This window comes from Schistocerca serialis, chromosome 6, assembly GCF_023864345.2.
Source record: "Schistocerca serialis cubense isolate TAMUIC-IGC-003099 chromosome 6, iqSchSeri2.2, whole genome shotgun sequence".
In the NCBI taxonomy this organism is placed as follows: domain Eukaryota; kingdom Metazoa; phylum Arthropoda; class Insecta; order Orthoptera; family Acrididae; genus Schistocerca; species Schistocerca serialis.
This window is the reverse complement of record NC_064643.1, coordinates 760,767,456-760,782,717: the sequence shown is the minus strand read 5'-3', so window position 1 is coordinate 760,782,717 and position 15,262 is coordinate 760,767,456. Positions and strand designations below refer to the sequence as shown.

Genomic DNA, 15,262 nt, shown 5'->3' with positions numbered 1-15,262 from the left:
CAATATTTTTACAAGCAGCAGCATACAGACTTTTTTACAACTCTATTTCCCATGTAAGTATAAATTATTCTCAAAAATTCACGTTTCTTAACTTTAAAAGTGCCCCTTTTCTATAAAGAAATAAAAAAAATTATTTGTGGAGTTTTTATCATCAGCAAAAAATGCAACATAATCCTGGTCTGCTGCTGTGGAAAAGCATCTGTACTCTTTACTACCATCAGCTATGTAAACAAACAATCCTGAAACTGATGTTTAGAACCACTGAAATGCTTAGTGGCAAAATATATAAGTGACTGATGCAGAAAACTATTTTATTTATACCACATACAGCTCAATGTAAAGCTTGTCCTCTCTCCCAATACTAAAGAACAGAGATGAGAAATGAAAGATAGAGAGGATAGGTTGATTTCAAGTTAATAAGTTTGGCTCACCCTAATGTGCTTGGTGAAGTATGAAACAGCACAAGAGACTACAAAAGATAAAAATAAAACAATCATACCAGTTTCATTCATATTTGACTTGAGAAGTCTCAGTTTCGGGCACAGATGACTGTAATTGTCATTCTTTGGTAACTGCTCCTCTGATACGTAAACATTGCATTAGAAATGGAAGAGAAGCAACAGCTATGTAAAATAATTGAGGAAATAACAGCTTTTCTTTCGTTTTTCCCCTAAAGTATTGAGTTTCCTGCTAATTTTAGGAGGTTAGTTAAACATAGTTATTAATAAACTTTCTACTGCTGCTCCTCTTTTCCAAACAGGAGGAAAGTTCTCCTGTAAGGTAGCAGTTATGGATATGGAGAGGGCTAGTTGTTACAGGAAGATTTAGGAAACAACAATCAAGTCCGAAACTTCTTCATGGCTAGTGCAAGTCTTAACAAGTAGTAAGGGATATAGGTTCAAATGGCTCTGAGCACTATGGGACTTAACTGCTGTGGTCATCAGTCCCCTAGAACTTAGAACTACTTAAACCTAACTAACCTAAGGACATCACACACATCCATGCCCGAGGCAGGATTCGAACCTGTGACCGTAGCGGTCACGCGGTTCCAGACCGTAGCGCCTAGAACCGCACGGCCACTCCGGCTGGCAAGGGATATAGGTTTTTTAAAATAGGAACCCCATTTTTTATTACATATTCATGTTCTATTTAGCGACAAAGCATCATTCACCAACAGCGGTAACGTAAATCGGCATAATATGCACTATTGGGCAATGGAAAATCCACAATGGCTGCGACAAGTGGAACATCAGGGACCTTGGTGGGTTAATGCATGGTGCAGCATTATGAGAGGAAGGATAATTGGCCCCCATTTTATCGATGGCAATCTAAATGGTGCAGTGTATGCTGATTTCCTATGTAATGTTCAACCGATGTTACTACAAGATGTTTCACTGCATGACAGAAGGGCGATGTACTTCCAACATGATGGATGTCTGGCACATAGCTCACATGTAGTTGAAGTGGTACTGAATAGCATATTTCATGACAGGTGGATTGGTCGTTGAAGCACCATACCATGGACTGCACATTCACTGGATCTGACGTCCCTGGATTTCTTTCTGTGGGAAAGTTGAAGGATATTTGCTATCGTGATCCACTGACAATGCCCGACAACATGTGTCAGCGTATTGTCAATGAATGTGCGAACATTACGGAAGGTGAACTACTCGCTGTTGAGAGGAATGTCGTTACATGTATTGCCAAATGCATTGAGGCTGACGGACATAATTTTGAGCATTTATTGCATTAATGTGGTATTTACAGGTGTTCTCAGAAATGATAAGTTCACAAAGGTAGGTGTATCACATTGGAACACTCGAAATAAAATGTTCAAACGTACCTACATTCTGTATTTTAATTTAAAAAACCTACCTGTTACCAACTGTTCATCTAAAATCGTCAGCCATATGTTTTTGACTATTACAGCGCCATCTATCACATGTCCACATTTGCTATGAGGGTGCATGACATAATTGAAAACGAATGTAAAACTATAAGAGTAATAAATGAAAAAGAAATTGAGAAATTCAACAAATATTTATGAAGACAGCCTAACAAAATTTTCAGAATACATTTGATGTTAATGGAAGTTATACATATCTGTAGCACAACCATAGACTGCTTTGAAAACAGTTGTCCACAAAACTTAACCTGCGTAAGTAGATCAAATGCTCCCAAAACCAGTTTACAAATGGATTAAGAATTACATGTAAAACTAAAAGAAGACTCTACATAGCATCAAGGGGGACAAATCACATTACAAAATGTATAGTAAAATTATAAGCAAAGTCATCAAAATATAGAAATGTCTGTGCTTTTTAAACAAACATATTCTCTTCCTGGAAAAAGATAAACCCTACTTCAAGCATAGCAAAAAAGTGACAGAAAAAATGTCCAATGTCAGAAAAATGAAATTTTATCTGCATGGCAGGAAGGTGTATGTAGCAGTTCCATACCGGTCACATTGCAACAGGAACTCGAATCAATCAAACATGGTGAACCACAGGTTTATAATTTGGCTTTTGTGTTATTTACAATCTACAAAAATGATATTTTGCTTGTATTCTAGTTGATGTCCATTTTGTCCTTTGATACAAGGATATGAATAAACAATAGTACCAGTCTCCTTACTGAAAAGACAACTAATTGAATATTTGAGAACATCAACAAATGGTTAGGGACAAACAGATTATCATTAAATTTTGGAGAAGAGCAAGGACATACAGTTCAGTGCATTTCATAGAACTCCACAAGCTATGAAATTCAAGTAGTACAAAGTGTTAAACTTTTTAGGGCTGTATAGATCATGCCCTATATGTAAACCCCACACCTTAGAATTAATTAAATGTCTTAGTTCAGTTACATTTGCAATAGGCATGATTAGTGCTATAGGTAATTTTAAAAAAATGAGGGAACTATTTTGGTCTGCATGGTTATGTTCAATAAATGAGTTACAGAATCATGTTTTAAGAAACTTCAACTTCATGGATAATATTTTCTGAATTCAGAAGTGGATTGTAATAATTATATCTGGCGTTGGTTCCAGAAAGTTCTACAAACACCTTTTCCTCTTCTTACTATCAATAATTCTCTTAAAAATAGTGAAAAGCATACAAGGTCTAAAAATGATGTCTACAATGACTTCAGTGGTAATACAGACAGGAACTAGATATATGGGGACATGTAATCAACATCACAGCCACTTTCAAGTGTCTTGTGGGTAATGTGATGGAGTTTAAGACTGAACAAAAGGACCTCCTTTTGGGCAACTCCTACTTCATAGAAGAGTTACTTCACAGAAACTCTTAAAATTGATATTTTATAATTAACATTATAACTGTAATACGTAATATTTAATAATGTGAGATCATTTCAATGTATTGCATTTAAATAAAATGTATATCTTTGAAATCTTTCTATATCACAGGGACCTTGCTCCACTGGATCCATGGAATACAACTAACATAATGTAATGTTAATGTATAAACTGCCTCTTATCACATCCACTAGGTTTTCCTCTGTCACAGGATCTGCAAAACACGACCGATAAATGAATCAATAAATGAATTACCATCATACTGCAGCACAGAAGTAGATATAAATCATGTTGGTTGTGGTGTTTGCTTGCGATAATCTTTAATAATGTTTTTTTTTTTTTTTCCTTCTCTTTCTCCTCCATAAGTCTTTACAAATAAAATCATTATTTGTGCATTTTGCTTATATAACAGTACACATGATTACTTAAATGATATTAAAGTGAGTCTTTCATTTATCAGTGTGTCATTATATATCAAAGAAGAGAGACAAGAAAGAGTCACCTCACACACAGAAAAGTCTGTAAAGAATGAATGAAATATTTTTAACTGTTATCTTTGAAATCCTCATTTGTTCTTCTAAGGCACGCACAGTAATTTTTGTAACTTATGAACGAGGAACTGTTATACATGAAACCTCTACATATCTAATGTTCTACTGATTACATAAGTAGTTAATACACATGAGAGAGAAATGGTCAGCCAACACATTTATTGCAACTGCCTTTTGCAAGAGTGTTGAATGGGGTGTCCTTAATAGGATTAGGTAATACTCAGATGTACATGGGGTATTTAGGGGTATTTATTGTTTAAATGAGGTAAACTGGGAGGAACACATTAGCCATATCTGCAAGAGAATAGCAAGAGTGTGTTATCTCATCTGGAGACTGACAGATATAGTCACTGATGAGTATCTAAAGGTGGTATATTTTGGCCTCTTTCAGTCACACATTTCCTACGGCATATTGTTATGGGGACATTCTTGCTTTGTCAGTGAAATTCTGAAAATTCAAAAAAAAGTAATTAGAATAATAAGCAAAGCTAAGCCCAAGGAACACTGCCATCCCCTCTTTATCAAGCACATGATATTAACTGTGGTGAGTCTATACATCTACACAGCCCTGCTTTATGTCAAAAGCAACTTAAATGAGTTCGAGACCAGAGAGAACATACATCCCCACAACACCAGAGGCAAACTGGACTTTGACATACCAAGACACAGACTCACAAAGACTGCAAACTCACACAAAATAATGAGTTTAAAACTCTTCAATAAACTTCCAGCATCTGCTCGGTCACTGACCAATAATATTTTCAAACGTAAGGTTTATGACTGGCTTCTCAAACACCCATTTTATAAGATAACAGAATATTTTGAAATAAGCATTGACATTAGTATATAAGAATATTCCTAAAAGAAAAGGAATTAAATTGTAAAAACTTTACTGTAAAGTTGTTGTTAATTGTATATTTAATGTTCAGACCTATTCCGCTGTAAGTGGTCAATGGTGAATAAACTGAATAAACTGTAGTCTGGCTTGGAGGCTGGAGTTCATGACAAGATCAAAAAGTTCAACAGAATGGGTGAGAATTATAAAAGGAATGCCAAGCTCACTGTAATTCCCTTTTCTGGAACTGAACTTAAAAATTAATATAACTTTGAGCAAGAATATATTCATCCTGGCAAAAGATGGGGCAGTGCCATGTGATTAAGTGGAAATAACTCTGTGTTGAGTTAGAGCTGGCATCTCAAGTATCAGATACAATATAGTGATCTAACTTCAAAGCAATTAATTCAACGTTACAGATATCTCACATAAAAACCACTTTGACAATATTCTTCTTTGCAACAACTTTTATGCGCAAGTTGTTGAGCTGACTGTGGATTAATTATTGAATTTATCTGCCTTTGCTATATTTTAAACAGTGTGGGTTTTCTGAAAGCCCAGTTATTTAGCTCCAGCCTCTTAGATTGTACACACTAACTTGAATAGCTATTTGGTTGCCACTTCCGTCAATAATTTTAGAAATTCCAAAGAAATGTTATATATGCCTTCTGCTTCATTTGATTGCAAGTCTTTGAAAACACTTCAAAATCTGAAGCTTCCTGGTAGATTAAAACTGTGTGCCCAACCGAGACTCGAACTCGGGACCTTTGCCTTTCGCGGGCAAGTGCTCTACCATCTGAGCTACCGAAGCACGACTCACGCCTGGTACTCACAGCTTTACTTCTGCCAGTATCTCGTCTCCCACCTTCCAAACTTTACAGAAGCTCACCCGCGAACCTTGCAGAACTAGCACTCCTGAAAGGAGGAGTGCTTTCAGGAGTGCTAGTTCTGCAAGGTTCGCGGGAGAGCTTCTGTAAAGTTTGGAAGGCATGAGACGAGATACTGGCAGAAGTAAAGTTGTGAGTACCGGGCGTGAGTCGTGCTTCAGTAGCTCAGATGGTAGAGCACTTGCCCACGAAAGGCAAAGGTCCCGAGTTCGAGTCTCGGTTGGGCACACAGTTTTAATCTGCCAGGAAATTTCATATCAGCGCACACTCCGCTGCAGAGTGAAAATCTCATTCTGGAAACATCCCCCAGGCTGTGGCTAGGCCATGTCTCTGCAGTATCCTTTCTTTCAGGAGTGCTAGTTCTGCAAGGTTCGCGGGAGAGCTTCTGTAAGGTTTGGAAGGTGGGAGACGAGATACTGGCAGAAGTAAAGCTGTGAGTACCGGGCGTGAGTCGTGCTTCGGTAGCTCAGTTGGTAGAGCACTTGCCCACGAAAGGCAAAGGTCCCGAGTTCGAGTCTCGGTCGGGCACACTGTTTTAATCTGCCAGGAAGTTTCATATCGGCGCACACTCTGCTGCAGAGTGAAAATCTCATTCTGGAAACATCCCCCAGGCTGTAGCTAGGCCATGTCTCCGCAGTATCCTTTCTTTCAGGAGTGCTAGTTCTGCAAGGTTTGCGGGAGAGCTTCTGTAAAGTTTGGAAGGTGGGAGACGAGATACTGGCAGAAGTAAAGCTGTGAGTACCGGGTGTGAGTCGTGCTTCGGTAGCTCAGATGGTAGAGCACTTGCCCGCGAAAGGCAAAGGTCCCGAGTTCGAGTCTCGGTTGGGCACACAGTTTTAATCTGTCAGGAAGTTTCATATCAGTGCACACTCCGCTGCAGAGTGAAAATCTCATTCTGGACTTCAAACTCTGATTCAAATACAGGGACTCCGTACCAACTCCAATTTCTGTTTTAGCACACCATCAGATAGTTGTTCTCTCTCATAGAGACTTTCAATGTACTCCTGCCACCTATCTGCTCTGGTATCTGTGAGCACTCTTAATGTTGATGAGCTGCTTTTAATTTCAGTGAAAGTTATCTAAAGTTTTTTATATGCTGAATCTGTCTTCCTGATGACTGTTTCCTTTCTGATTTCTTCACCTTTTTCCTGTAGCTATTTTGCTTTTGCTTCCTCACACTTTTTATTAATTTCATTCCCAAGTGATTTATATTGCTGTATATCTACCTTTTCCTGAAAATTTTTGTCTTCTTTTTTGTCACTCAATTGAATTATTCTTCTCTTATCAGAACCCAAGATATCTTTGCCTTTGCCTTTCCTGCACTGGTGTAAATAATGGTCCCAAGGATCCTGCAGTGCAGGCAGATCCCCATACTAAGAGAGTCTCTTATTTTGGGTGAGGGAGGGGGGGGGGGGGGGCTCAACTGTCTTCAGTGGTTTATTTAAAAATGTATTCTTATATTCAGTTTAGCCATGGAAACTCATTAAGGAGAAATGGAGTGTGCAAGTAAACACTTCATACCTTTCCTTGTTTAATGTTAACATGTAAGTAATAGTGTGTGTGAGCCAGCATTGCACACAGTGCACAGACTCTACCAATGCAATTTTTCCACTCAAGCAGTGGCCTGTACACCAGCTAGCAGTTTGGAATGCGCTACCTCCTTCAGTGTGCATTTTCTTCAATTGTTATTGAGAACAATAGGCTCTCCTACAAATAATGACTTGCAAATTTATTTATTTATTTATTGCATGTTTGTAATGCATGCAGTGTTACAGTGCAAGTGATCTGCTAATAGAAAGTGAGTCTAACAGTGCAATGGTGTGTGTTACAGTGCAAGTTAACAGCTAACGGAAAGTGACTCTGACAGTACAATGGTGTATCAGTTATCTGTATAATGCAATTTATTCCCTCTTCATCTAAGTTGTGCAAGCATCAGTGTAAAATGTTTTGCTGGGCTGCTCTTAAATGTTTGCATTAAGTTGAAACCACAATGTCTAAAAACAAGTTATATTCATGTGGTGCTCAAAAGAGAGAATTAAAAACCTGCTAGGATGAAGAAGTTAGAAAGACAATGGAGATAGATACAATCTTCCAGTGATCAGCAACATGCCCAGAATGGATATATATTAAAATTAGTAATGAAAGTGAAAATGGAGAAAAGTTTGACAATTTAAAAGTTGAAAGTGTTAGTTAATAAAACGGCAAAAAATAATGGGGGATGATTCTAACAGTCTGGAAGTTCATAAAAGACATGGTACAAGCTGTGGAAATGAATTGGATGTAAATTCTAGTGAAGCGCAGTTTGAAAATGGACCAAGAGCAACAGATGCAGATTTGCCACCAACAGACTGTAATTCTCAATTTCAAGACAATCGGCAAAATGCACCTTTCAGCACTGTTAGAGGATTATTGCAAGGTAAACTAAATGAAGAAACTAAACTAAAAGCTATAAACAGCAGCCCATGTCAACCTTGGGCACCTTTCCCTAGACACACTATGACCAAAACATTGTTTAACTGAAATTATTATTATAACTACACAAAAACAGATCAGAAAACTGAATGGCTTTGGCTGTGCCACTCCCCTACTTTAACCTCGTGGTGATCACTGATGCCAATGACTCTGGAATGAATAGTGCTCTACCTTCTGAGTCAGTGAGTCATGGAACTGGCATGTTTCTTGTTGTTGTTTTGAATCCTTTGCTATGTCTTGTGTGATTGTACATTAATAAAGTGCATTTGACAGTAAAAGATTGGTTATTTACATCAGTGGATTTCATCAGCATCAATAGAAAACAGACACTGGTAACCTTGAGTTCTGTGAATGTGCTTCAATTTGTGCGTTACTTATTACTGGTTTCGTGCCAGCTCAAACAGTGACTCAACATTCTCGACAGTGTAGGATGTCACTATCACAGAACTGGCTGTCAACTGTGAAGTGCAATGTTTTTCCATGGGTGCTACAAATACAATGAGAATGCCCATTTCTCCAATGTTTACTCTTCCAGAACAGACAACTCTCACCTCCTTTGTCATGCCACACTGGATGCTACATACAACTGCCTGCTACTGGATTCTATTTTGCCAGGAAGTTGCTTCACCATAAGATTCTGGTTTCCCGTCTCTGTAGTTACTATCTCACTCCACTACAGACCATTCAGCTGTACAGTTTCAGGGTCCACATGCACAGTTCTCCTCTCCACAGTATGGTCCACAGTTATATGTGTCACACACCTTCAATGCCTACTTTCTTGCTGATTGCACTCTGCTGTTTAATGTGCCCACTTCTGCACCAGCCAATGGAACACTCCAGTCAACAATGCCAGGATACTCCTACATCTATCTGACCTACTGTACCACGCAGGCAATGAACCAGCCACATTTCTGTCCCACTACTCGGCACTCAATCGTTATTTCATGCCTGCCTCTGGGAATCCATCTGCATCCGTTGTCGATACTTCTGTGGCTTCGGTGTCACGTTTTGCTCACGGTCATGTTCTGCTCCCTCCTATGCAGACCACGGACAAAGATCTCTGGAAACCCAAGTCGGCACTGGTGCTTTCGTTTCACCCATCTTGCTTTACGATTCTTCTACACCGGCCATGCTGTGTTCATTGTGTGGCCACGCAGGCACCTTCTTCACACGAACTGTTAGTGCCAGGCATCATATAGCGCCAACACAGGTCCCAGACTTTCATCAGAACATTGCGCTCGTCACCAAACACTTGCGCTGTCCGTGCCCTACCAACTCTGCCACAAGCTCTCCCTCCAGGTCATTTTCTAAAGCAACTGCCAATACAAATGGATAATCTCATGATATGGTTACCTCAGTGGACAACTTGTCGGGCATACACATTATCGTAGACAACGGCATTAGTTTTGTTTGTTTGGTGAATCATCTGCAAGACTACCCTGATCTTATTAAGCGATTTTTGCAAAACCCACCCGAGCATAACAAACACACTTCTGTACATGCACTCCTCATTGAGCGTCTTTCACGTATGCCAGCAGACAAGAGTTTACGTGACAGAACCCCAACCCAGCTGTCAGGTCATAACAGAGTTCATGCCAGAGTTAGGGCTCAGGGCATTGTGATTAGTTAAACTGCCACAGGAACAACACCTACAATTGCTTCCTCACACCTCATCACGACATAAGGATAAACAATGGTTGGCTAGCCAAGCACACGCCGTTATTCAGCACTGCTGCCAACTTCCTCGGTGTAGTGCAGCATCTGCTACTGAGGTCGGTATGCCACTGCACATACTTCCTCTGTCAGCTGGCAGATGTTGGGTACGGGCACAGCTTGGGCAATGCAATGAACCGTACTCACCTAGTGGCTAGCAATGAGACCGTCAGCTGCTTCTCGTCGAACTTCCCTGACTACCACAGAGCTAGCGGGTGCCCTTCCTCTGCTCCCCACTCACACCATCGCAGAGGGTGTAGTGGTTCTAGCTGACTCACTTGCAGCACACTATCCAGTATATCCTCTATGCTCGTTCCACAAGGCTTTCAGGGACACTGCCAACAACTGCCAAGTACCCTGTACATTTCCAAATGCTTCACGTGGACTACAGAAGATGCTACGGCTCACGAGGATGACGAAAAGCACCTATAGAAATTGCATTCTGTTCTATCCTCTACTCCATGACAGTGTCTGTATGCCTTGGATTTATGCTCATGTTGTCATTTCCTTGTTGACACTGGAGCTGACATTAGTGTTGTTCCATTCTCATGGCCCCGCGAGGTAGCCATGCGGTCTGTGGCGCCTTGCCACAGTTCGAGCGACTCCCCCGTCAGAGGTTCGAGTCCTCTCTAGGGTGTGGGTGTGTGTTGTCCTTAGCATAAGTTAGTTTAATTAGTGCTTAAGCCCAGGGACCAATGACCTCAGTAGTTTGGTCCCATAGAACCTTACCACCAATTTCCACTCTCATCCACTATGGCGGACAGGATACCAACCAAACTTTTCCTTCAAACGGAAAATAAATTGGAACTTTGCATCGATAGTATGGACATTTTAGATATTAATCTCATCCCTGGTGAACCATTCATGTGACCAACATCAAAGACCCAGTACTTGGAACTTGGGCTTGTTAACTGACCTTCTGTCGTCTGCTTTATTGCACCATACTTCGGGTACACATACTGCGTGTTCAGCCACTACATCAGCTCCCTCTCCCCCTCATCCCCACAACAATACTGACACAGCTTTCACTGAGTGTTCTTTTCTGGCAAATTGCCTTGCCGCTTCTGTCACTTGGCTCAGCTGTCGACGACCTTCGTGCTCAGATTACAGAACTGAACTGCACCGTGTTGACAGCTACACAGACCCTCACTGATGTGAAACACCTCATATGCCACCTGTCTAAGCTGCCATATTGCAACACTAGTGACGCACCTCATGTGGCTCTGGCACGCCCGCTTTCACCAGCAGAGACGGCACCTCAGGTTAGCGACTCTTGTGTGCTATCATCTCCTGTTCGAGATGTCCTCTTGTCATCTTTGCTAGTTCAAATTAATGCTATTACAAATGTAATGACACATAAAAATGTCACAAAAGAACCCCTCCCCCCCTCCGCCCCCTTGCAGTGCATCATGAAGCACGCCCCACCTCCCTCCACACAAACTGCGCCTCGTTAAGACTGCTGTCGATGAACTCCTGCACGAATGCATTGTTCAGCCAAGTACTTGGTTTACTCCATAGACTTAGTACCCAAGAAGGATGGCACAGTGCACCTCTGCAGTGACTATCGTTGTCTCAATGTGTGTACTGTAATAGACTATGACCATATCACCCACATTGAAAACTTCGCCCAAATACTTAGTGGAGCACACATTTTCAGTGTTTTAGACTGCAGCTAGGCATATTTACAAATACCTATGGAACAGAGTGAAATAGCAAAAACAGCCTTGATCATCCCCTTTGGCCTTCACAAATTTTGTTACATGCCCTTATGGTCTCAAAAACATAGCACAAACTTGCCAACATTTCGTAGACTTACTTATCTTTAACAGCTCTTACTGCTAAGCATACTACTGACGGCCTTGGGAGAGCCAGTCCTGACAAAACTCTACCATCTGGTGAGCAAGATGTATGAGACAGGCGAAATACCCTCAGACTTCAAGAAGAATATAATAATTCCAATCCCAAAGAAAGCAGGTGTTGACAGATGTGAAAATTACCGAATTATCAGTTTAATAAGTCACAGCTGCAAAATACTAATGCGAATTCTTTACAGACGAAAGGAAAAACTGGTAGAAGCCAACCTCAGGGAAGATCAGTTTGGATTCTGTGGAAATATTGGAACATGTGAGGCAATACTGACCTTACGACTTATCTTAGAAGAAAGGTTAAGGAAAGGCAAACCTACATTTCTAGCATTTGTAGACTTAGAGAAAACTTTTGACAATGTTGATTGGAATACTTTCTTTCAAATTCTAAAGGTGGCAGGGGTAAAATACAGGGAGCAAAAGGCTATTTACAATTTGTACAGAAACCAGATGGCAGTTATAAGAGTCGAGGGGCATGAAAGGGAAGCAGTGGTTGGGAAAGGAGTGAGACAGGGTTGTAGCCTCTCCCCGATGCTATTCAATCTGTATATTGAGCAAGCAGTAAAGGAAACAAAAGAAAAATTCGGAGTAGGTATTAATATTCATGGGGAAAAAGTAAAAACTTTGAGGTTCGCCGATGACATTGTAATTCTGTCAGAGACAGCAAAGGACTTGGAAGAGCAGTTGAATGGAATGGACAGTGTCTTGAAAGGAGGATATAAGATGAACATCAACAAAAGCAAAACGAGGATAATGGAATGTAGTCGAATTAAATTGGGTGATGCTGAGGGAATTAGATTAGGAAATGAGACACTTACAGTAGTAAAGGAGTTTTGCTATTTGGGGAGCAAAATAACTGATGATGGTCGAAGTAGAGAGAATACAAGATGTAGACTGGCAATGGTAAGGAAAGCAATTCTGAAGAAGAGAAATTTGTTAACATCGAGTATAGATTTAAGTGTCAGGAAGTCGTTTATGAAAGTATTTGTATGGAGTGTAGCCATGTATGGAAGTGAAACATGGATGATAAATAGTATGGACAAGAAGAGAATAGAAATTTTCGAAATGTGGTGCTACAGAAGAATGCTGAAGATTAGATGGGTAGATCACATAACTAATGAGGAGGTATTGAATAGAATTGGAGAGAAGAGGAGTTTGTGGCACAACTTGACAAGAAGAAGGGACCGGTTGGTAGGACATGTTCTGAGGCATCGAGGGATCATAAATTTAGCATTGGAGGGCAGCGTGGAGGATAAAAATTGTAGAGGGAGACCAAGAGATGAATACACTAAGCAGATTCAGAACGATGTAGGTTGCAGTAAGTACAGGGAGATGAAGAAGCTTCCACGGGATAGAGCAGTGTGGAGAGTTGCATCAAACCAGTCTCCAGACTGAAGACCACAACAACAACAACAACAACAACAACTGCTAAACATACCCTGATGACATTATCATTTTCTCCTCCTCTGATGAAGAACATAAGCTACACCTGCCCATGGTACAGGACTTGGTAGCATGTAATGGAGATGAGATTAATCAGGATAAATCACAACTTCGATGCATCTCTGTTACCATTCTTGGGTACACCCTCTCTTGTGATGGTGCAAATCCTCCATAAGATCAGGTCGACTGCATTTGCGATTTACCAGTCCCAGTGAATTTTCATGAATTGCGTTGGTTTTTGGAGACCATCAATTTTTACAGATGCAGTCTGCTGATGGTGGCAGCTATTCAAGCCCCTGTTACTGATGCATTTGCTGGCAAACAAACTGCCAGTAATCAGCAGGTCTGACAATAGGCTGAAAGCTTTTGAGAATCTCAAAACACCTTTGAACATGCAGTCACTCTTCCACACCCCATGCCAGACAATTGCATCTTACATGACAGAGACAAGTGATTTTGCAATAGATGCAGTTCTTTAACAGCACGTTGGTGATGCATCTCAGCCACTCTGCTTTTTCCAAAACACTATTTACTGCTCAATTGAGGTGGTCGCCTTTTGACTGGGAACTTCTTGTGGTGCACGGACATCAAAGGAAGGAACATAACAATTTTTACAGAGCATTGTCCCCTCATGGGCACTACTCTCAATCCTACCATTTACCTTTCTCCACATAGATTTTGGCAGCTGGATCTCGTCTTTCAGCACATAACGGACATCTGATATATCTATGGCTCAGAAAATGTGGTGGCTCATTACCTGTCAAGTGTCAACGCTATTTTGTCTCCTGTTAATTTCGACAAACTGGCCTGCTTACAAGACAATCATATCGAACCTGAGAACCTATGTGAGGCTTCTTCCACTTCCCTACAGATAGTTCCTTGCAACCTACTGGGCACTGTCGGCCATTATGGTGGGATATGTCCATGGGTGTCACTCGGCCAATTTTCCCTGTTGCTTTATGTCACCAAGTTTTTGCTGCTTTGCATAATATTTCACACCCTGGTGCTAAGGCTGCTATGCGTTTTGTCACAGAATCGTTTTTGTGAGGGCATGAAGAAGGATTGCTGTGTGTGGCCTTGCACCTGTGTGCCATTTCATCACAGCAAACCTGGCAGACATACACAGCCCACTTTAGACAAATTTGACATCCCAAGAGGCCATTTCTGACACGTGCACCTAAACCTCGTAGGGCCATCACCCACAACTGATGGTTTCAGATATATCTTGTCCATCTTCGACTGTGTTACTCTCTGTAGCCTGAGCATTTGTTTATCCATGGACAACTAGATTCAGGTGTCCTACATCCATTGCCACCAATCACAGCAGGCAGCTCAAATCACTATTGTTTAACAAACTCTGCAAGCTCTTTGGTGTGGATAAATTCCATACTACAGTGTACCACCCTCAGGGAATGGGCTCGTCGAGTGTTGGCACAGGACTCTGAAAGTTGCCCTCTTGTTCCACGGTGGTCAGTGGGTTTGACGCCCTTCCGTGGGTCATATTAGGAACATGCACAACTTATAAGGTAGACATCTAGTTTTATCTTGCTAAGGTCCTATATACTGAAACTTTAGTCCTCCCAGCTGAGTTTGTGGACAATGCTACAACTGTCAACCTATCTGTCCTGTGTGCCTCCTCCACAACCACATACCTGTCCCAAGTTTTCTTGCATTCTGCTCTGGACTCATGTGATTTTATTATGTTACAGCATGCCAGAGTCAAACTAGCTCTACAGCCACCCTATTTTGGTCCACATCGGGTACTGGCATGCACGGCCAATAGTATGGATATCGTCGGCAGTGTCCAGCATCAGACAGTTTCACTCAGTGGGATAAACCAGCTGGGACAGTTGAGGAATGCATCCCACAACCACCTGAGTTGAGTTCTCCACCACTGTGTGATGGCACCGAACCTGCACATACCACCCCTCATGTGCCAATCAGATCTCGTGAGTTGAGCCTACACCCATCAGCCATTCAATGGTTGGTTGTGATGATTCCCCTCCCTTGCCTCACTGAGACACCCATTCTCCCAGGGCTTGGGGGAGAATGGCACAGGGCACACATGGAAGTTTCGAGATGTGGGATGGTGGATATAGATATTAATGACTGGTAACACCTAAGCAAGAAACTATAACCACACATTTAAATGCATGACTTAGTTACAGTACAAGGAA

At 41.1% G+C, this 15,262-nt stretch overlaps 1 protein-coding gene across 14 annotated transcripts in view; it reads right to left on the bottom strand.

The window, feature by feature from the left end:
- Positions 1–15,262, bottom strand: part of LOC126485138 (voltage-dependent L-type calcium channel subunit beta-1) — a 749,688-nt gene that overhangs the window by 3,267 nt on the left and 731,159 nt on the right. The gene's annotated exons all lie outside the window — the stretch shown is intronic.